The sequence below is a fragment of the Balaenoptera borealis genome, assembly GCF_965194805.1.
Source record: "Balaenoptera borealis genome assembly, chromosome: 2".
NCBI classification, from domain to species: domain Eukaryota; kingdom Metazoa; phylum Chordata; class Mammalia; order Artiodactyla; family Balaenopteridae; genus Balaenoptera; species Balaenoptera borealis.
Genome location: NC_138867.1, coordinates 18,504,603 through 18,528,963, shown reverse-complemented (window position 1 = coordinate 18,528,963; position 24,361 = coordinate 18,504,603). Strand labels below are relative to the sequence as shown.

Sequence of the window (24,361 nt, the reverse complement as noted above, 5' to 3'; positions counted from 1 at the left end):
CCCATTCACATTTGATTGGCCAAAGGCAAGTCACATGATTAATTCTGATGTCAGTGGTGTAGTGGTGTGTATTCCTCCCACGTGGAGGGGGTCTGAAAGCACTATGACACCAGGAGGTGTTGTATGAGCTTCTTGTGAAAGCAGAAAATAATTTGAAAGAATAATACAATTGACCAGAGGCGCTTTTCCTATTTTACTGAAGAGGAGAAAAATAACTTGATCAATGTCACACGGCTAGTTGGTGGCATAGGTAGAGTTCACCTCAAACAATGTGGTTCCAAAGTCTACTTTATTATGTCTGACGCTATTTTGTGTTATGACACTTCTTTATTCAAATACGCATACTCTTATATCCCAGAAACAAGACCCTAATTATGCTCTGTATTTGCATTTAACTAACAAGTGAGCAGAAAGGATCTTGCTTTCTGCTGGTTCAGATTTCCTAAGTGATTCATACTGAATGTACACTTAAGATAAGCAGAGAGTGTCACCAGGCAGATCTGTGAGAGAGTAAGTATCTCCATTTCAAAATACAAGTATTTTATACTTCTGGAGATATCATTCCAAAATCAAATCGCAACAGCTTCACTCCCCAGGAGCAAGTGATGGAGACTCATTTGGTCCTTTGAAGAAGCTTGTAGATAATGAGCTGAAATACAGGGACTGGCAATTTCTGCAGATAGTACACCTATAATTGCTATACTTTTGTATCATCCCATTACTTCAAATCAGCAGGTTGTCTTGAAATAACCTGCTGCTTAACAGAGAATATTAAATATATGCATTAATGTTCTAGCTGTGGCTGTTGTCAGAAGGTAATGAACTCTTATGTGTTTTAAAATATAAAAGGAATGTTCCATTTTATAATGCAATAATCTAAGTCTTTAATGATAATCACATGATAAGCCATTTACTGAATGCCTGAGAATAAAATGTAAATAAGACTAACAGCCCACTGAGAAAGCACCATTTTTCTAGAGAAAGCCTATATGTTATGTATCAATAGGAAAATAAAACAATAAAATAGTATATGCTCTAACATCCCTTCAATGATTTTCAGAATTCTGAAAAATTTGATTATTCTTTAGTTATTTCAATAATTAGGATAAGATTATGCGTTATTAGGAAGGGAAAACTTCTGAAATCTGCAGGGTAATAATAGCAAAATTTTCATGAAATTAAATAAAATGAAACTGCTTTTTGAAAAGCAGTGTTATGTAAAGTATGTATAGTAGACTAAAAAACACTCTTCAAAGGTATCAGATCCTAATGCCTGGAACCTGTAAATGTCAACTTATTTAGGGGAAAAAAAATGGTCTTTTTTACACATGTGTTTAAGTTAAGGATCTTAAGTCATGGATCCCAAATGCAATCACATATATCTTTACAAGAGGGAGGCAGAAGGAGATTTGAAATACACAAGGTACTGTGAAGATGAAGTCAGAGACTAGAGTAATGTAACACAAGCCAAGGAATGCTGGCAGACACTAGAAGCTGGAGGAGGCAAGCAACAGATTTTCCCCTAGAGCTTTGGAGGGAGTGAAGCCCTGCCAACACTTTGATTTTGATCTAGTAACACTGATGCTGGACTTCTGGCCTCCAGAACAATGAGACAATAAAATGTATGTTCTTTTAAGTCACCAAGTTTGTAGTGATTTGTTTAACGACCCTTAGAAAATTACTATAGATTTAGGTACAGGGATATAGGATATTGTGTAATAAATGCCTGAAAATATGGAAGGGGCTTTGGAATCAAATAATGTATAGAGGTTGGAAGAATTTTTTGCCACATTATAGAAAACATCTAGATGCACATAAACAGACTGTTGGTAGAAATGTGGGTTAAAGGAAAGGGCTCAGAAGGAAATAAGGAACATACCACTGGAAACCGAGGGAAAGGCGAATCTTGCTATATAGTGACAGAAATAGCTGAATTGTGTTCTACAGCTGTTTGAAGAAGCAAAACTTGTAAGCAAGGAACTTGGATATTTATCTGAGGTTAATTCCAAGCAAAGCATTGAAGGTGTTAACCTGCTAATATCAAAATGCAAGCAGACAAATATAAATTAAGAAAAAAAAAAGCTTAAGCAAAAGGGAACCATCACTTGATGATTTGGGAAACAGCCTATCAGATGGCAAAATATGATAAAATTAGGATAGTAACTGTTAGGAAAGTATACTTTGGAGAGAAGCCCATGGCATGTCTGGATAAGCTGCTACTAGTGCTGAAGAGATTACATAAATGGCTCATGAAGTCACTCAACCAGAAGAAGCCTTGAATAAAGATGGGATTATCAAACCAAAGATCTGTGGAGGATGCTGTGGCTAAAGGTGTGAATCCCTGTGATATACCTGGGCAACCTGAAAAGGTTTTTGAGAATGTTGTACCACCATAAACACTACCAGATTGGACTGGAATGGATAACACAGGATAAAATGAAGAAAGGCCTTTGAACTACCAAAACTCTACAGGCAGGCAATTGGGTGATAAAACTACTGAGAAGCACACATATGTTCCCTCTGAAGTAAAAGGAAAGATGATTCTGAAGGCAGAGACTTGGGCCCAGAGGTCATAGCAGTGGGCTCAGAAGAAGAGATGTAAGCCAAAATCACAGCAACAGAAGATGGAGCTGTGTTGCAGATGTTGGAGTCAAGGTACAGAGGATTGTTCCCAGGTCTTAAAACTTACTGAGAATCTGCCCTTCTTGATTATGAAATTGCTTGGAATTTGTGAATCCTTTCTTCCATTTTCTCCCTTTTGGAATGGGAATGTCTATAAATATTATACTGTGTCTATCCCTCAGTTGTATTTTGGCAGCAGATAACTTTCTAGTTTCACAGTTGTATTTTGCAGCAGATAACTTTCTAGTTTCACAGGTATAGAGATGGAGGAAAATTTTGTCTCAGGATGGATCATACCCAGGGTCTAATACAATCTTAATTTAACTGATTTAGATGATGAGATTTGCAATTTTGGAACTAGTATTTAGGCGACATTTTGGACTTGTGTTGATGCTTTACTGTGTTGAGAATTTTGGGGATCTTGGCATGGGTGAATATATTTTGCATCTGTTATAGATAGACATGAATCATTGGAGGCCAGAGAGAAGACTGTAGTAGGCTGAATTATGCCCACCAAAGATATCAAGATCTAATCCCTTGAGCAAGTACTCACAAGGTACTTGTTACTTTATTTGGGAAAAATGAAAAGCTTTTGCAAGGCTTTTGCAGACCTCATTAAAATGTACATGTTGAGATGAGGAGAGTATCCAGATTACATGGGTGATCCCTAAATTTAATCACACATATGCATATAAGAAGGAGACAGAGATGAGACACATGGCAGGAAGGCAGTGTGACTATGGAGGCAAAGATTGGAGTGATCTGGTACAGACCAAGGAATGTTGGCAGTATCAGCTGGAAAAGGCAAGGGGCAGATTCGACCCTGAGTCTTCAGAGGGATCGTGGCCCTGCCAACATTTAGCCCAGTGATACTGATGTCAAACTTTTGGCCTCCTAAACTGTGAAAGAATAAATGTTTATTGTTTAAGCCACCAAGTTTATACTAATTTGTTAACAGCGGTCATAGGAAACTCATACAATATGTAAGATGCTATTTCCTATCTGAATTATATTAACACTTCTTAATAAACTTAAGATATTATATAAATTATCCCGATCTAATCTAATGGTGTGAATATCTATTTTATAATTACTTGTGCCTATTTCATTAATGAAATCAAATGCTTATCTGAACAAAATGCTTCATATTAAAAGATGGGCTGTATTATCAAATTTTTAAAAATAAATTTATTTTATTTATTTATTTTTGGCTGCATTGGGTCTTCGTTGCTGCGTGCAGGCTTTCTCTAGTTGCGGCGAGGGGGGCTACTCCTCTCTGAGGTGTGCGGGCCTCTCATTGTGGTGACTTCTCTTGTTGCAGAGCACAGGCTCCAGGCGCGAGGGCTTCAGTAGTTGTGGCTTGCGGGCTCAGTAGTTGTGACTCACGGGCTCTAGAGCGCAGGCTCAGTACTTGTGGCTCACGGGCTTAGTTGCTCCGCAGCATGTGGGATCTTCCCAGACCAGGGCTCGAATCCGTGTCCCCTGCGCTGGCAGACTGACTCTTAACCACTGCGCCACCAGGAAAGCCCATTATTATCAAATTTTAAAGAAGCAAAAAAGAAAAAAAAAATAGAGTAGGTAAAGCATATGAATGTATGTAATTTTATAGTTTGGTGCATAATGCATCTATTTACAGGAGTTCTGGTTTCATTTCAAGTCTGTTTTTCCCTGCCTCAGAACAGTTGTGAGGATCAAATAACCTAGCAAATATATATTAATAACTTCAGTTCTAAAGTGGCATGTAAATACAGAACAATGATTATTGATTTTTGCCCCTACTGTTATCTTATTAGAATCTGGTGGACTGTTCTGTAACCTGCACACCTGCATCTCTTATCATATCTTTCTTACTTTTCTAGTCATCTTATTTCACTGAGAATTTCCTACTTTCACCTATTTTTCAAATTGAGCACAACTGCAAATATTTAGAATATGAAAGTTATACTCTTTCTTATGGGGTAGATAAAATATCTTACTTCCAGAATTTATCTATATTTTCATCTCTGATAATTACATTTGATGATTCTTTTGTGGATGGCAGTGATGATTGTGATGTGCGTGTGTGTGTGTGTGTGTGTGTGTGTTAATGTGTGGTATGCAGGGTGCATAGGGTAATGTAGAATAGCTTATAGCCCTGGGATAGGATGATTTGATACAAAGACTTTTAGAAATCTCATACTTATGTTAGTTTTAAGATAATATCTAACTCAGATTATATATATTCAACTTATCCATTAGACTGGTGTAACACAAATAATATAAATTTTTTTTTGCTTACATTGCCCCATACTTATTTCTCTAAAGACCAGTCCTTATCTAATGATTTCACTCTTACTCATTCTTGTTATAAATAAGTAAAGATTTTCCATTTTAAATCTCTTTATCAAGGTATTCAAAGCTCCCAGCTCCATATTGCCTTTTCTGCTTTATTTTCCACTCAAGTCACACAGAATATAGTGCTATGACCTGAAGTAATCGTGCTTTTACAGCTCCATGATTTACAAGGTGTGCTCTTTATTCTTTTTTTTTTTCATAATGTTTCTCTCTTTTTTTTTTTAATTTTTTTTTATAGCTACTTTATTTATTTATTTTTGGCTGTGTTGGGTCTTCGGTTCGTGCGAGGGCTTTCTCTAGTTGAGGCAAGCGGGGGCTACTCTTCATCGCAGTGCGGGGACCGCTCTTCATCGCGGTGCGCGGGCCTTTCACTGTCGCGGCCCCTCCCGTTGCGGGGCACAGGCTCCAGACGCGCAGGCTCAGTAGTTGTGGCTCACGGGCCCAGCTGCTCCGTGGCATGTGGGATCTTCCCAGATCAGGGCTCGAACCCGTGTCCCCTGCATTGGCAGGCAGATTCTCAACCACTGCGCCACCAGGGCAGCCCGCTCTTTATTCTTAAAATAAATTTGCACCCTTATCTTTGTATAAAACTTTACATACTTCAAGTTGAAAAATTAACATTGTGTATACAATTCTCTGTCCCACCAGGAAAATATAGCTGCACCGCATGCTGCTTTTCCGCTGCCCTTTGTGTATCTTCATTATGGGATTTACTATGTAAGAGTGCCGTATATTCCAGTGCCTACTTCTGTAGACAAAAACTGCTCAAGGAAAAGTATCTTTAGTAAAATCATTACGTTGCTAAAGCTTTAAAATCATTTTTTGGAATAATGCAATTTATATAATTGTATGTACATGTTTCAGAAAAGATGATATAGGGTGAAAGATACAGTGTTTTGCAGAGAAAATATAAAATTTAATCAAAAAGAAGATACAAACACAGACCCACAAATTAAAATTTGATTTTTAAACTTTTTCACAAGATTATTCTTCCTTTAAAAAATCCAGTAGGCACCAATCTGTTTTTATCCATAGATATAATTTTAACTTGAATAACTCCAAGGGAAGTTTTCTAATTTAAATATAACACAAATTCTTTTCATGACATTAAAACATAATCTCTAAATAAGCCATATATTTTCTTAACATTTTCACAGGAACATTAGAAAATTATGAAATCCCTTAATTTTTACAGACAGGAAATGTGAGACTTAGTGGAATTGTCAATATACATGCAGCAGATCATTGTAGATAAATAATAAAGTATACCCTCTATAATCTACCCCCAATTGTGTTTTACTTCTTAATATAGTTTGTTCTGACATTGAACTTCCAAACAACTTGATGTGCTTTGCAAATATTTTCTTCATATTACTTAAAACATCTCTACAAGATTTTGGCTCAAAAGTGTTATTATGTTATAGAGTATTGGCATGGGATATTTCTCTATAGTAACTTTCTTTCTTGATGATGGTACCGTAAAGATTATTAACAGTTGTGAGAAAGAATATTTTCAGGGTTAAATAACAATGCACGTGTTAATTCAGTATTTGGGGTTATTGTATTAAGTATAAAGGCCATCATCCATGCTTTCTTGATAAATGACGAGATCTTTTTTAAAAAAAAAAAACACAGAATCTTTATTTATTTATTTATTTTTGGCTGCGTTGGGTCTTTGTTGCTTCACGTGGGCTTTCTCTAGTTGTGGTGAGTGGGGGCTGCTCTTTGCGGTGCGTGGGCTTCTCATTGCGGTGGCTTCTCTTGTTGTGGAGCACAGGCTCTAGGCGTGCAGACTTCAGTAGTTGTGGCACGCGGGCTCAGTGGTTGTGGACCACGGGCTTAGTTGTTCCACGGCATGTGGGATCTTCCTGGACCAGGGCTCAGACCCGTGTCCCCTGCATTGGCAGGTGGATTCTTAACCACTGCGCCACCAGGGAAGTCCTAAATGGTGAGGTCTTAAATATGATTTTCAACATATTTTTTAAACCAAGATACAAAGACAGAGATGTCAAGGTTTCTGAAGCCAGTGAGAAGAGAATGATTGTATTTGCTTCCAGTAATACATAGCATCCTGAAACACATTGGGAGCCCTGCATGTTTCTTAATTTACAAAGCAACACTAAGCCTGAAAATTCTGGTTAATGTTTTGTTAACTGCCTCTCAAGGGAAATATCAGAAAGGTCACAGTGGAAAGAAACAAACGTTTCTCAATATCCACAATACATTCAACAGCCTGATCTGAAACTGGAGAAGATACAGAGATAGAGATCTCAGAACATCCACAATACTGCCTTTTGATGCTACCCAGGAAGGGAAAAATGTCAGGAAACTGAGTGGTTGAAAAGTGTTGGAGTACTGAAATAGGATCTTCTCACCTGATACCATCTCTCAAAAAAAAATGTGGACTCATTTTTTAAATAAAAGGAAGTAGAAGGACTGCACATCTTATAAAATTCTAATGTGCAGGCAAACATAGCCAAAATGCACTCCAGAGAGAGATTATACTTTTTCCCCTAATTCATAATAAGATGCTCACTAAAGTCACAGAAATAATGTTATAATTCTGAATTCTTGAAAACATGACGAGGTGAACCACATTTCAAGTCTAATTTACTATAATTAAGTCCACCTGGCCTCATGTGTCATTTAAGGCCTGTGTTTCCTTATTGGTTTTCTGTCTGGATGATCTGTCCATTGATAGAAGTGGGGTGTTAACGTCCCGCCTATTATTGTGTTACTGTTGATTTCTCCATTCATGGCTGTTTGTATTTGCCTTATGTATTGAGGTGCTCCTATGTTGGGTGCATATATATTTACAGTTGTTATATCTTCCCTCGATCATTATGTAGTATCCTTCTTTGTCTCTTATAACAGTTTTTATTTTAAAGGTCTATTTTGTCTGATATGAGTGTTGCTGCTCTAGCTTTCTTCTGATTTCACTTTGTATGGGGTACAGTCTCCACCCCCTCGCCTTCAGTCGGTATGTGTCCCTAGGTGTGAAGTGGGTCTCTTGCAGACAGCGTATATACGGGTCTTGTGTTTGTACCCATGCAGCCAGGCTGTCTTTTGGTTGGCACGTTTAATCCATTTACATTGAAGGTAATTATCAATATATATGTTCCTGTTGCCATTTTCTTCATTGTTTTGGGTTTGTTTTTGTAGGTCTTTTTTCTTCCTTCCTGTTTTGTTCTCTTGTGACTTGATGACCACCTTTAGTGTTAAGTTTGTGTTGCTTTTGCTTTTTTGTGTGTGTATCTATTGTAGTTTGGGTTTGCTGTTTTTATGAGATTTTGATATAGCAGTCTATGAATGTACAAGCTTGTTTTAAGTTGCTGATCTCTTTCCCGCCTAGAGGAGTTCCTTTAGCATTTGTTGCAAAGCTGGTCTGGTGATGCTTAATTCTTTTAGCTTTTGCTTGTCTGTAACGCTTTTGATTTCTCCATCAAATCTGAATGAGAGCCTTGCTGGGTAGAGTATTCTTGGTTGTAGTTTCTTCCCTTTCATCACTTTAAGTATATCCTGCTGCTCCCTTCTGGCCTGCAGAGTTTCTGCTGATAAATCAGCTGAAAACCTTATGGGAGTTCCCTTGTATGTTATTTGTTGTTTTTCCCTTGTTGCTTTTAATATTTTTTCTTTGTCTTTAATTTTTGCCAGTTTGATTACTATGTGTCTTGGCATGTTCCTCCTTGCATTTATCCTGCCTGGGACTCTTCCTGGACTTGGGTGACTATTTCCTTTCCCATGTTAGGGAAGTTTTCAGCTGTTATCTCTTCAAGTATTTTCTCAGGTCCTTTCTCTGTCTCGTCCTTCTGGTACCCTGTAACGCGAATGTTTGTGCATTTAATGTTGTCCCAGAGGTCTCTCAAACTGTCTTCATTTCTTTTCATTATTTTTTCTTTATTCTGTTCTGTGGTAGTGATTTCCACCATTCTGTCTTCCATGTCACTTATGGGTTCTTCTGCCTCAGTTATTCTGCTATTGATTCCTTCTAGTGCGTTTTTCATTTCAGTTATTGTATTGTTCAACTCTGTTTGTTTTGTTCTTTAATTCTTCTAGGTCTTTGTTGAACATTTCTTGCATCTTCTTAATCCTTGCTTCCACTCTTTTTCTGAGATTCTGGATCATCTTCACTCTCATTATTCTTAATTCTTTTTCCAGAAGGTTGCCTGTCTCTACTTCATTTAGTTGTTTTCTGGGGTTTTATCTTGTTCTTTCACCTAAGACATAATCATCTGCTGTTTCATTTCATCTAACTTTCTGTGATTGTGGTTTTCATTCTACAGGATGCAATATTCTAGTTCTTTTTGCTTCTGCTGTCTTCCCTCTGGTGGATGAGGCTACCTAAGAGTCTTGTGCAATCTTCTTGATGGGAGGGACTTGTAGTGGGTAGAGCTGGATCTTGGGCAGGGCCATGCTCAATAAAAGTTTAATCCGCTTGTCTGCTGATGGGTGGGACTCTGTTCCCTCCCTGTTGGTTGTTTGGCCTGAGGAGGCTACAGGCTGTTTGGTGGTGCTAATGGCAGCGTTTGGGAGGGCTCACATCAGTGAGTACTTCCCAGAACTGCTGCTGCCAATGTCTTTGTCCCCACAGTGAGGTACAGCCATCCTCTGCCTCTGCAGGGGAACCTCCGGTGTTAGCAGGTAGGTCTGGTCCTGTCTCTTATGGGGTCACTGCTTTTTTCTCCTGGGTCCTGGTGCACACAGATTTTGTGTGTGGCCTCCAAGAGTAGAGTTTCTGTTTCCCCCAGTCTTGTGGAAGTCCTGCAATCAAATCTCTCTCAACTTCAAAGCCGGATTCTCTGGGGACTCTTCCTCCCATTGCTGGACCCCTAGGCTGGGAAGCCTGACATGGGGCTCAGAACTTTCACTCCAGTGGGAGAGCTTCTGTGGTATAATTGTTTTCCAGTTTGTGGGTCGCCCACTTGGTGGGTATGGGATTTGATTTTATTGTGATTGTGCCCCTCCTACCATCTCGTTGTGGCTTCTCCTTTGTCTTTGGATGTAGGGTGTCTTTTTTGGTGGTTCCAGCATTTCTTTATTGATGGTTGTTCAGCTGTTAGTTGTGATTCCAGTGTTCTCCGTGAATATGTTACTTCTTAAGTTTATCTAAATATTATCTAGACAACACCCTGCAGAATTTATGTATAGGTTTATTTTCACGTATTTAAAAGTAAGTGAATTTTATTTATAATAGTCCTTTTTTTTAAGATTTAAACTCCAAAATATATTTATATTAAATTAAAAAAAAAAGGTTACAGGCTTCAGTTAAAGATTAAGAAATTGGAATCTTGAAAATGTCATCAGTGAATAGAAAGCAACAAAGCTTGGGGATTCCCTGGTGGTCCAGCAGTTAGGGATTCATGCTTCCACTGTAGGGGGCATGGGTTCAATCCCTGGTCAGGGAACTAAGATTCCCCAAACTGAGCAGCACAGCCAAAAAACAATAACAACAACAAAGTTTGCTCTAAATGAAATACCAAAGATAAAACAGATACAGTCCTAATAATATAATGGAGTTTCATAAACTTATCAAAAAATACACTTTAATTTTAAAAATTAATATGCTAATGACATGAGACAAGCTTTACAATTTATTGATAATTAAAAATAAGCGAGTATGAAATTTTACATTTATACTGTCTTCAAATGTATCTTAGAATACAGAGAAATTTGTCTATATTCTGTGTTGTATCAGTACAGAGAAAAAGTATTTTAAAAGGTAGTATATTATAGATATCTTCTTAATAGCTGACATAATATTTTCATTACCTTCCACCTCAATAATCCCCAACGTAGAAAGGCAGATTTTTGTTCTTGCCTACCCTTCTTTCTTTAATCTCAGGAAATTTTGAGGGCTATACATTGTTCTCACAAACCAGAGCTCCTCTCCTCTCACAGGATGGCTTGTACCTGACTGGGAGTATGTATTGTAGCTGCCCTGTTCTGACCCTGGATACTGTTGTTCCATTAAAATTGTTTCCTGTACATTTCTCCAGTTTCTGCCAGCCACTGTCCTCATTTTAACAGTGCTCAGCTCTGTGCTTTCAGCAACATCAATTCACAGATGTTTCTGCTGCCTTTTGTCCTGACCAATCCACAAGAAATATATTGACACATTGAACTACAGAAAAAGTTAACGCTGTCCCATAATGAGAGACACCAATAACTAAGGTGATAGACAAAGAAAAGAGGTGAGAAAATCTATGTGACCAATAATTTAATATTAGTGAAGAGTCAAAAGAATAACAGATGTATAAAGGAAGTTCCTGATAAAGAAGTACCAAAAATTAATGAAAATGAAAACTAGTTCGACTTGAACCTAAAATTCAGGCAATTGAACATAAAAAAAATTGTTCGCAAAATATATTTTCTTATGTTCACAGGTATAGTAAATAATAATTTCATAATGCTCTATGTTAGAAAGGAACAGGAAAAATAATTTCTCTCTTAGTGTTACGAACGGGGGCAATTTAAATTCCTCTCAAAATTAAAATGTTTACACATTGTCTATGTCAAATTTATATCAAACATGTATTTCTTGTTAGAAATCTTTTTAATAGACTGCAAATACATATATAAAGCATGTCCAATGTGGTATTATTGTAAAATAAAAATATTAGAAATAGATCTGATCAATATAAGAAAAGATTATATAAATTATTATGTTTCCAATGTGTAATAGTATATTGACATTTCAGAGAGTGAAGCATATTTCCATGTACTGACAGTTTTTAATGATAGTTTGAGGTAGGTGTGTTTGTGTGTGTTTCCTTTAAGAATTGAAATGTAATTTACTAAAATGTATTTCCTTTTCCTCCCTACTTTTTCGTGTTATTCTTGTCATATATTTAGTCATATATTTTATATCTATACATGCTATAAACTGAACAATTAAAGTGTTACAACTAATGATTTATACAAGTAATTTTTAAAGAAACTTTAAAAAAGACATAGAAAGGTATATGTATGCATCTTTCATACTAACCCACATATTTATCATTTCTGGACTCTTCATGTAATTTTGAGTTATTTTTTGTAGGTATTTTCTTTCCATTTGAAGGATTTCCTATAGCATTTCTTATAAATTAGGTATGCTAGTAACAAATTTTCTCGGTCTTTCCTTTTCTGGGCATGTCTTTATTCACACTGATTTTTGTTTTAATGGATATTTTGCTGCATATAGAATTCTTTGTTGACAAATTTTGTTTGTGTTTTTCCTGTTCTATGAATGCATCATTCACTCCACTGTCCTCTGGCCTCCATAGTTTCTTATGGGAAGTCACATATTTATAGTATTTTTGTTTCCGTATCCAATAAGAGTTTTCTCTTGTTGTTTTCAACACTTTCTATGCTTTAATTTTAGTAGTTAAGTATTATGTATGGGCATCTGTATTAAGTTTATTTGGGGTTCATCAGCATCATGGAACTTATGATTAATATTTTTTATCAAACATTGTTTTATCAAATATTGTTTTAAGCTCTTTTGTCTTCTCTCTTTTTAGGATATTTTAGGTAGCATATTATAGCAACTCTGAATTCTGAATTAGTTCTTTTTTTTTTTTTTTTTGGCCACACCACACAGCATGCAGGATCTTAGCTCCCCAGCCAGGGATCCAACCCATGCCCCCTGCAGTGGAAGCGTGGAGTCCTAACCACTGAACTGCCAGGGAAGTCCCTCTGATTAGGTTTTATTCACTTATTTATTTATATGTTTATAATTTGTCCTAACGTATTCTATAAGAAGTCTCTCTTACTATTTGAGGCTGCTGTTGTTTCTGCTCCATTTTTTGATGTTTATTTTTCTTATTTAATTTTTTAGCTTTGCATCCTAGGAGTTGCCTGTGTTTCTGGTCAGCCAATGATTGGGTAAAAGTCGTGTGTGAATACTGAAAGCACATAAGTCTTCCATCACTGCCAGTGGATCTGACTGTAGCTTGTGTAGAACAAAGCCAGGAGGATTTAAAGTGTGCCTCAAATTTAGCTTTCCTCTGTTCAGTCTTATTTCTCCCTGGTGTATGCTTGTGATTTCCAGTCAGAGATATGTAGAGAACTTTACAAAATCTTCATATCTCTCATCATTTCCAGGATTTCCCCAGTAAATTGCTGGGTAGTCTCCTGCTTGCCCATCTAGGACCCTGAACCCAGGCTTTTAAGGCTTTGTTTTTTCTCCTTTAAGTTCCAACTGAGTTCCTTACTTTTCCTGACAAGGGCAATGGGCATAAGTGGGTTTTTGCCCTTCATTCTTAAGGAAGTCTTCCCTCTATGGAAGCTGAGCTGCTGCATTTCACTGCCCACCCTGGCTTGGCAAGTCAACTACCAATGTTCAAAGAAGAAATTATGAGGTATTTTGCAAAAATTTGAAGTACATGCTAATGAAAACATACCATATCAAAAGAAATTAATGTAATGCAGCCAAAGCTGTGCTAATGGAGAAGTGTATAGTTCTAAATTTTCTTACTTGAAAAGAAGAATTCTTAAACTTTATATTTCCGTTTTTAGAAACTAAAAATAAGTGAACAGATTAAAAACAAGCAAGCACAAAGAAGGAGATATGTATTAAAGCAAAAACAACAACAGTAAGGAATTGGATATCAGATGAAAAACACAAAACAAAATTGCCGAAGTTAGTTTTTTAAATAAATTTGAAGAAATTGTTAGTCTTCTAGACAGACTGGAGGTTTCACAATGTCATTAAATTCTGCAAAAATTAAGATAAGGTGATAATGAAGTAAATTTGGGGTTTATCAAGGCTAATCATGATTTGAAATTGAGGATCAAATGTAAAGCTTAAGGTAAATATCTGGAATAATTTATTTCCATTCTTTTCTAGAACATTTGGAAAATAGTAATCAATGCAATGAAAATGTAAATAATAGATTACAGAATGACTTCTTGGTTAGTGCTCATCAAATGATTTCAATACAAGTGGCTCATCTTATCTGCTGTGACTCTTGTGATGAGTTTAGCTCATTTGAGGAAGAAGGCCAAAAAATGAGTGGAAACTAACTAGTTTAGCATAAGGGAAAATAGTTGGAATTCAGTGAAGCCAAATATCCCTGCATATAAAGTTATGGCTTACATGTAAATTAAACTAATTAGCTAGAAAGACTTAATGCAGCTTCCAAAAGCCCTGTTCTTAATAGTGAAGAACAGTTTATGAATTGAATGAATCGGGTTCATAAAGTCTAAGTCTTAATATAGTCTAATCTCCACTTCTTTCTTTCACAACTTAGAATCTTGAGGCATGGAAAATTTGTAAGAGTTTCCAAAGTTCATACCAGTAGTTAGTAGAATAATTCACCCAATTCAGTGTCCATTCTGCTCCAGCACAACATTTTAAAGCCAGTTTGATATCATTTACTTACTTTACATCAAATGTAAGCATCTTTAATATGAAGTTTAATGTGTAATTTTCTAATGTTAAAAATTGATTGGCTTTTGCACAGTTACTTGTGCTCCATTTATCCCTACCATTTTGCTTTCTCATCTGGGATATATCTGCTTTCTGGGAGAAAATACACATTTTTACTGGTATTTACAATATTTATCTCTATATAAAGAAATAAAAGTAAAACAGCAACCTATTTCTTTCCTGAACTGTGCATGAAGATTATTACTAAATAATATCATATCTTTTCCAATCTATGTGTGCAAATAATTGATTTGTTTTAAAACAGGCATTTTTTAATGGGATAGTTATAAAATTTATTCTCCTATACTGAAAATATGGCTAAATCTAAAATTTAAGTATAAATATGATGACCACCATAGTAAACACAGTCTCTATTTATAGTTATCATTTGTTCCTGGAAACTATTTTCTGAATGTGTTTCAAAACAAAATTATGACTGTAAAAAGCCTGCTGTTCTATTTATACTCTAACCTTCCATTCATGCATAGATTAAGGTCAGTCTTTGCCTTATAGTCTCACCATTATTTTGTTAATTTTATCATGTGTTTATGACATGCCTAAGTATGCTTGATATTAAGCTAGGACCTGAAGATAAAATGAAGACAAATATAGCTTCATCCTCAAGGATTTATGATCTAGTGGGAAGTATTTTATTTTCTGAATTTCTGTATAAAACATATATTTGACATATGTCACCTTATTTATTCCATTGCCTTTGTCACACATCTACAAATAGATTGTGAGCATTCTCAGCAGAGTAATGATTGGTTATATTCTTATCATTATCGAGAATGTAGTTTAAAAAAAAAAAAAAAAAGAACGTAGTTTACTCCTGTGAGTAATATATTTGATGATAATCAATAACTATATTTGGGTAAGATGCTTGTTTTTAATCTAAAAATAATGTTTTCAATTTTGGCAAGAATGGTTTAAAAGTTATGCAGAAACATAAAACATATATAATATAGATAAGTGGATAAATTTTTAAACCAGAAATGTATATATTTAAATTTTGAGATGGGTTGTATAGACTTAAGTTGAGTATAAGTATTCTTTACATTGTTAAGGGTTTATATTATACTATGATTTAAATTAAAATAAAACGTTAAAGTTGTTCTGACCAAAGACCTAGTTTAACCAATTACTGCAGTGCATCCAAGAGTATGTATTTTATTGTACTTTTCCTTTTAATGGAAATGTTGCTTTCCAGGGAAGGAGATTTTAAATCAGTGAAAAACAAAGAAAAAAACCCGACATTATCCAAGCCATGAAATCTATATGTAAATTTTAATCCCATTAAAGGTTTGGAAATTTAGCATCGTTTGCCGAATTTTTTTTTATTTTGACAAATGTAAAATTGGCAGACTCATACAGCTATAGTAAAAAGTATTGGCTTTCATTTTCTGACACAGAAAGAAAGGAATATATGTTTCTAAAAAGGCGATTAGCTACAAATAGGTATATGTTGTGCCTTAGATTTAATTATGTGCATCAGACTGAAACTTTCCAAGATACGTTGACTTCCATGTGACATATTATTAGAATTTGATAATTAGAGGAGAAATCTTAATGTATTCAACTGGGTATATTATAATAAAAGATTCAAATATTTATTTTGAAAAATTAAAATACTTTTTATGTATGTACAATTGTAAGTTACTTATGAGGACTTCAGGTTTATAGAAATAATTGATTATCAGAATAAAAAGTAAATGAAATGTAAAAACTTAGTGTATCCAAACTTATGGTCCATTCTTTTTGTCTGTTTTTAGTAGATGACTTTATGTCCTACTTCACAAAGCAAAAGGAAGTTGTCAGTCTGTTGAAAACTCATCAAACTTACACACTTATCAGAGATTCTCTTCATTTTATGTGTGTGTATAAATACACAATACATAGGTATTACAAAGAATGTACTCATTGAGTGTTTATGTTATATAAATATAGCCCATGGAGTAGAATATATTTTGAGCAAGATGGAATTATATGAGTAGTGACTTGCGTTTGTTTACATCAAAAATTTCTGTATTATCTATAATATAATGCTTTATTTGGGGCAATGAATTTAAGATATAGATATATATATGTGCATATATATTATATATACATATATATATATATATATCGATGATCTTAGTGAAAAAAAATCTGTCAGCACTACCTAAATGTTTGAAAGACACACATAAATACAATTCATTCTTTAAACATTGTTGTAGGAAATCTTCCTTTCTCCTGGCTTCATATTTTCATGTCAAGGGGGCTCCACTAAATAAATACAGGTGGACCTTGTACCAGAATGGCATCACTGCTCTAAAAGATGAGTTTGTAAGGATAAACTGAGAATGTAGGAATTCCTCCTTCTCTCTTTTGCAAAACCTGGTTGATTGCTAGAGAGGTTCTTTCTGCTACTACTTTTAAAAGCTATTACAGTCTCTTCCTCAGGGAGGGTAACCTGCTGTGGGGTTTGTGAGTGATAACAATGACTGAGTGATTTTTGTTCAATTTTGGGGTGTGGTCATAGGAAGCTCAATATTGTCATACTCTATCACCTTTATCAACATTAAAATTAATTTCATCTTCCTTTGCTTGACTCCTGATGTTTTTTTTTTTTTTCTCCTATGGATCCCAACCTAGAAATATAATCACTGGAAAAAATCAGTGATTGCACATCAAATTAACAGCATATTCATAGCGCCAAAAATGAAAATCTATCTGAATTATTCTAGACAGTATTTTCTTTATTAACAAAACAGTTAAAGATTTCTTTATCCTGCTATTGAATATTTTTTGTGTGAACCCATACTGCTTAGAACTGTTGCAATCACCTCGCAACCCCTAGTATAGATTCAAAATGCTGAGAATGTTATTTTTTTGTGTATATATACTGCATTTCTTCATCCATTCGTCTGTTGACAAACAGTTACGTTGTTTCCTGCCATTTACAACAAAGTAGATGAAACAGGAGGATATTATGCTAAATGAAAGAAGCCAGATGCAGGAAGACAAATACTATTGATACATCTCCCTTTTACGTGAAATCTAGAATAGCCAAACTCATAGAAGCAAAGAGTAGGGTGCTAGTAGCCAGGGGCTGGGTAGAGGTGGGAATAGAATGTTGATCAAGAAAGCGGGTAGAAAGTTTCACCTATGTAAGATGAATGAATTCCAGAGATCTAACGTACAACAATATAATGATTGCCAATGCTGTATTGTATACTTGAAATCTGCCATGAGGGTAGATTTTAAGTGTTCTCACCACCAAAAAAGAAAAAGAAACCAAAAAAGAAAAAGGTACCTGTGTGAAGTGATGGATATATTAATTACCTTGGTTTTGGTTGTTATTTCACAATGTATACATAAATCAAGTCATCAAAGAACAGAACTCTTTTGTGTAATGCTCCTTCTAAACAGCTTCTTTCTGAAAAGGTCTTATTCTAGTTCACCATAAATCGTGGTTCTAAAAATGTATGTTGGAATAAAGAAACAAACTTTATCCTATAGGTGGTTTTACCATCCATTATATATGACATTGGAAGCATCACACAAATTGGCAACAAACACTCTAACCTCCAGCTATACTGAAATTTTAACTATTTCTTTCTACCTTAACCTTATTTATTTTGCTCTGACTTTGTATATGATACTTCACTTATTTTTTTTATTACCTATTTGAAAAAGACTTATTCATCTTCACCAGCAGGACAAAGAATGCCACGTCTGAAAATTCTTCATGGATTTTTTAGTCTCTAGGCTATTATAGTGCGCAGTGGACATTTTAATAATAACATAGTTTATAGTGCAAGTTTATTATTACTTTCTCTTTCCCACTATATTGTGAGTTCATGTAACAGAAATTATGTCCTGTTTATCAATATGTCCCTCTTCTGGCACCTAGCCATAGCTCAATACATAAAAATAAATTAGTATAATAAAACTTTCAATTTTATATTTATGTACTTAGTACTTGACAAAAAAATAGATATATATTTATGCAGAATTTATATTCAGAATATATGCAGGTAAGGAAGAGAAAGAAGAAAAAAGTAGTGAATTTATAGGAATGAGATAAAAATGGAGCCAGAGTATCAGTAAATACAATGAATATGAATGGTGTTTTTATTACCTTGACACTGGCCATGATAGCAGAAGGAACAGAGTTGGGATAAATAATTTTATAATCGTTTTCTTTTTTAAGTTTAATGATAAATTTAGATTAAAACATATTCTGGAAATGACCTAGAATACAATGAGGGAGAACAAAGTTATCTTTAAACAAGACAACTTTAAAACAGCATATGACTCATAATATGAAAAAATAAGATTAATTTTATGAATGTTAGTTTTATATTTTGTTTTTATTTGGAATATTAATTCTAATGAGTTGTAAAGAGCGCTCAGTCTAAAATTTTTCATTCATTCCCTCATTAACCGAATAACCAAATGAATATTGAAGAGTCACTAAAACCAAAAGTGATAAAACATGTTAAAGCACAATATAAATGGAGACTGTAAAATAGCAAAACCTCAAAAATAGTTTGTAGTTATTTTGGGGGGCAAATCAAACAAGTACAAACAGAGTTTTCTCCTTAATTTTTTAAAAAATTCAAAAGCTTAGGATTCATAAGACATGCCTTAGCAGCCACAGGTATCAAAAGAGTTGGAAGATTTAAATTTTCCATGACTTAGGTATGAGGTATGACATTGATAGTTGTATAATATTAAGAGTTAAAGAGAGGATAAACCTATCTATTCTGTGGCCTTATAAAACTAGCCCTGAAATATTTATGTTCTGTTTTGTTCACCCAATTGTAACAATAATACCTAGAGCAAATTCATGAAACATCTGTTACCTGTTCTGAAGAAGGAGCCTGAAATTCATGTCTCATTAAAAGTAATTGAAGGAACAAGTAAGTTTAGCCTGCAGAAGAGGAGAGATAGAGTGAACTTAATATTTGAATCAAATGTATTAAAAGCTCCATTTTACAGGATATCATGTATGATATTTCCTAATGCCTTGGGAAAATCAGTTAAAAAATCTTACATTATAAGGACAGCCATTAATAGAATATTCCACACATTCCTTGGGTCTAACAAAGACAATTAAGAACCAGTTCTACACTATTGGTATTCCGGACATTTATTTTAATCTCTTCCTCCAAGTCTCATATCCTGTATATCTGAGATTCATATTCTGTCTTCTTAGTGACTTTTTCTTTAATATGTCTTAATCAAGTTCATCTTTCTAAAATTTCATTTTACTCATAATTTTTCTCCTTCCCCATGACAACGTGCTGCTTTTAATTGGAGCTTTTGTTCCTGTAATTTCTATTTCTTTCCTCCATTTGCCACTTCAAAATTTGAAATGCCAATTTTTAACATCATCTTGTATCCCATGGTTAATAAGCTCAAATGTTATTTTATTTCTTTGATTGCTTGCAGACTGTGTGTCAATTTTCATATAGTTCATGGTATAATTATCTTTATTTGAACTTTTTCACCTATGTTATCCATTTTTCTTACTTACTATTTTCGTGCAATTAATTTACTTAGGTTCTATGATGACCATTTTCCAGTGATCACTCTGGGGATTAGGTCACGGATGAAAATTTCCTCACCAACACACCACCTCTATATCTAAACCAGCCTATATACTCTAGGTATTGTTCTGAGTAAAGAAACCTTCTTTCCTGCAGCAGATGTATATTTTAGAATGTTTTTATGAACTTATTGCACAGTAACATTTGTTCAGCTAATTAAACCGGCTAGTGACAGGAGTGTAGGCCATAATCTCTGTATCCTGTCTTCTATTTTGCCAAAAAAAAAAATTTGTTTGCCTTTTTTTTTTTAATCTGGTTCTGCCACTCTTTACAAAATCCCTCAGTAGAGACACATCTGGCCATATGAAGGAAGATTTCTTGACTACCCCTCATGAAACATATTCTATTTCCAGGAACTCTGCACTGAAATAAATTTGTAGGAACATGGGTTCATGCTTTGCTTCAACACAATTTTTACTACATTTCTTCATAGTTTGTGGCTACTGATCATGACTGATTTCTCCTTTCATTGAAGATTTAAGTATATTTGTTGCTATTCCAATTTTTGCTAATATTTTGAAGATTTTATCTTTCTGTCTGAAGTTAAAATACTGACACTTGCAAAAAACACTGATATAATAATGAATAAGGGAACTAAACCAAAGACAGGCCTTGACGTGCCTAATTGCCAAGCCCTAGACATGCCTGATGCAAAACACGGTTGCCTGATCCATTGCTGTCTGAACTTTAGAGAAGGCATGCATCAGGCTCAGAAAAGGCCACTGGGAAACTGAAAGTGGTATGAGAGCTATGGATATAGGAGAATCCAGGAAGCTCAGACCATTCAAATATCCCCACCTTGAGCCCGTATCAACTTTCAGGACAGTCACTATAGAGAGCACATAATGTGAGCATTATATTAGACAAAAAGTTTAGCACCACAGGAGGATGAAATAAAGAATTTAGGGGTTAAAGAACCCTCACACTTGGATGGTGTTGGAGAGTATAAGACAAAAAGGAAAAAAGAAAAGCAACAAAGCCTATTGAAAAACACTATATATCCATGGAGGAAAATTTAAATGACAGGGAGAGAGAGAAATCAGAAGACAAACTTAGGGTCTTTAATTTTTCTTTTGAACGTAAATAGTTTCAAAATCCTTTTTTAAGAAGTGTAAAAATAATTAAACTGTGCATTAAAAGAATAATGCAGGGCTTCCCTGGTGGCGCAGTGGTTGGGAATCTGCCTGCTAATGCAGGGAACACGGGTTCGCGCCCTGGTCTGGGAGGATCCCACATGCCCTGGAGCAACTAGGCCCGTGAGCCACAACTACTGAGCCTGCGCGTCTGGAGCCTGTGCTCCGCAACAAGAGAGGCCGCGATAGTGAGAGGCCCACGCACCGCGATAAAGAGTGGCCCCCGCTTGCCACAACTAGAGAAAGCCGTAGCACAGAAACGAAGACCCAACATAGCAATCAATCAATCAATCAATAAATCTTTAAAAAAAAAAAAAAAATGAAGTGCTGCCTTCTTTCAAGTTTAAAAAAAAAAAAAAAAAGAATAATGCATCATTACTAAATGAGGTTTGTTGCAAGAATACAAGAATAATTAAAGAGTAGAAAACCAATCTGTGCAGTAGTATTATAATCAGAGGATAAAATAATCATATGCATGAATTTTTCATATAATAGTGGTCACGTTATAAATATAAATATGAGGGAATCATGAATTATGCAAAAAATTGTTTTGGAAAAATGAAAAGCATATTAGTTATTTTATAAATTAGCCTATGTATTCATCAATGAAAATATAATATGTAAAATGTGGTGATTAAAAAAATAATATAAAATAATGAAATAAATGCACCAAATGTATATGTTTGTCTTCATGGATTGATCTCAAGTATAATGTGTACTGACAGTATGGCACTCCTATTTTATATCCATACTTACTTTTGTCTGCTTAATTTATCAAGGCAAATGAGTCAATATTTATTTCGTATATAAAAATTTGTTTTCACAATTGTCAACAATTCTTCTCTATAAAATCAGATGCTTTTTTTATTTGGCACATAAGATTCAAGACAATTATATCATTATTTGAAATTATTATTAAAGTAACTCTGGAATTGTCAAATTACTTATTGTGTTCTTAGTAATTTATGACATGAATTCACCTGGATTGAAATTGCCTGTTCTAATTTTACTTTACCCTTTTACCTTCTACAACCCAGAATGATTTCATTTTTGAATTGTTCCCTGTAGAAACTCTATGGTACAATTTTATTCTTACTAATTCTGAAACTTCATTTATTTAGAGTAACTATATTTTCAATTATGTATACAGAACTGTCTCTGCATTTTTTCTTTGCACTGGCTTTTTCTGTATGTGCTCACTGTGTCCTACTGTAAACCTCTGAAACTCCTGATTGAACGATCTCTTTGAGGTTCAACATGGGTAAAAGCAAAATTGCCAGAGATATAAAGACCCTACAGCAGCGTTCAGCCATGAGCAGAAGAGAGATTTCTTTTCTTTTGCATGGGACAGCTCTTAGACATTGTTTCAAAAGCCTATGTAAACATTTCCATCAGCATTGAGTAGGAAATCTAAAACTCAAGCTCTTGATTTAGCTAAAGATCAGCAGAGAGACACAGAAAATATGTAAGAGATTTAAGAGCTATAAATGATAGAAAGACCTAATCTGCCTAACTAGATGGAGACTGCAGAAATAATGGAGGAGAAGCAAAATTTGAAAAATTGTGATAAATTTCCAAAGTTGAACAAAGACATGAATCCATACGTTAAGGACTCATGATGTATTCCAAGTGGAAAACAAAGCTATAACTCATAAAGTAAATGAAAAACACTAGAAATTTAATATCATTAAATTAATATCTTTTAACATCAGCCACAAAGAAGAGAATGAGCATCTAAAAAGGAGGAATCATGAGACTAACCGATTATGTTTTAAAAGAAAAAAATGGAAACCAGAAACTAGTAAAATATTTTAAAATAATTGTGAGAAAATGCATACCTAGGAAAAAAAATTTATGATTTAATATTTAATATCATAAAATATTATAAAATATTTCCAAGTAAAATAAAGCAGAGAATTTAGTATTAACAGTAGTTCATTAAAGGAAAGTATAAAGGATGTATTTCACGAGGAAATTAGTCACTGAAAGAATTTCAGAGGCAAAATTATGTGTGAACAAATAAAATGCTAAAAATTATTGTTAGAGTGTCATGTGACTCCATCAGATGCATGAAATATATGTGACATGACAGCAGAATATTGGTAAAATTTCCCCTAATCACGTCTTATGGAGTATACACACACACATACCTGTATATGTGTGTGTGTGTAATATATATTATATATGTGAATATGTAACATATATTATATACCTATATTATTTTATATTTATATATATGCTTTTAGGGTTGTAAGTCTTTTTTTTTTAATTACTCTTTTAGCTTCATTCCACAATTTTTAAAATTCTATATACCAGTGAAAAAATATATATATCAATTATGGCACAATTTAAAATGTTTATATTTGCTTAGAGACATTACATTTATTATTTAGTTCATTTTTTTCTCCTTCTATTATTTTATTTTAGTGTTCTGATATAGATACAGATAATTTATTGAGTCTTTTTTTGTGTGTCTTTTGCCTTTTACTTACACATTTTAATTTGCTTTATGTGTTTTGCTGTTATTAAAGTTATTTAGTATGTAACATTTCTTGTCAGTTATATCTGCATTATAGACTCTATTATATAACATTTGAAAGTTTAAGTTTTTATGGGCAAATGTTTCCTCCTTAAATTAATGTGATATAAAATTAATAATCTCCTTTCTTATACGCACATTTTTCTGGCCTTTTTTTCCCATTCATTTACTTTCTTCTGCATGTACATATGGGATATCTAAATATAAGAATTTTTCTATCTAAATGAGTGTATCTCATTAAAATTATTTCTTTAAGATGTATATTCAGTATTATTGCTATTGTCTTATTTTACTCTGTTTTTCTTTTTTTTTCCTTTTTTTTTTTTCTTGGATTGCTACTTTGATATATCCTTCCTATTGTATCATCTTTGGCCATGTGTTCTGCATTTCCTTCGTGTCTTTCTCATCTCACATCCCACTCATGGTGGTTCACTGTGTCTCTTCCCATTCATCCTTCATTTTGCAGGAGAATTACTGGTATCTCTTTTTCTGTTTTCTGGTGGCATTAGAAAGTAGGGCTCAGCTGGGCTGTTGGTAATAGCAATTGTTGGATTTGCCCTCTACATTTTTTCAGTTATTGAATTGAAAGTACTTTGCAAGGATTTATTCTTTTGTATAAAAGGGCACTGAATAATCCTTCAATTCAGGATGCACTCCTGAGCCTCTGCCAATGCTAGAGGCTATTTGATATTTATATCCTCCCATTGCTAACATGTAACCAGAA

At 34.3% G+C, this 24,361-nt stretch overlaps 1 long non-coding RNA gene across 3 annotated transcripts in view; it reads left to right on the top strand.

The window, feature by feature from the left end:
- Positions 1-24,361, top strand: part of LOC309623718 — a 929,788-nt gene that overhangs the window by 466,587 nt on the left and 438,840 nt on the right. The gene's annotated exons all lie outside the window — the stretch shown is intronic.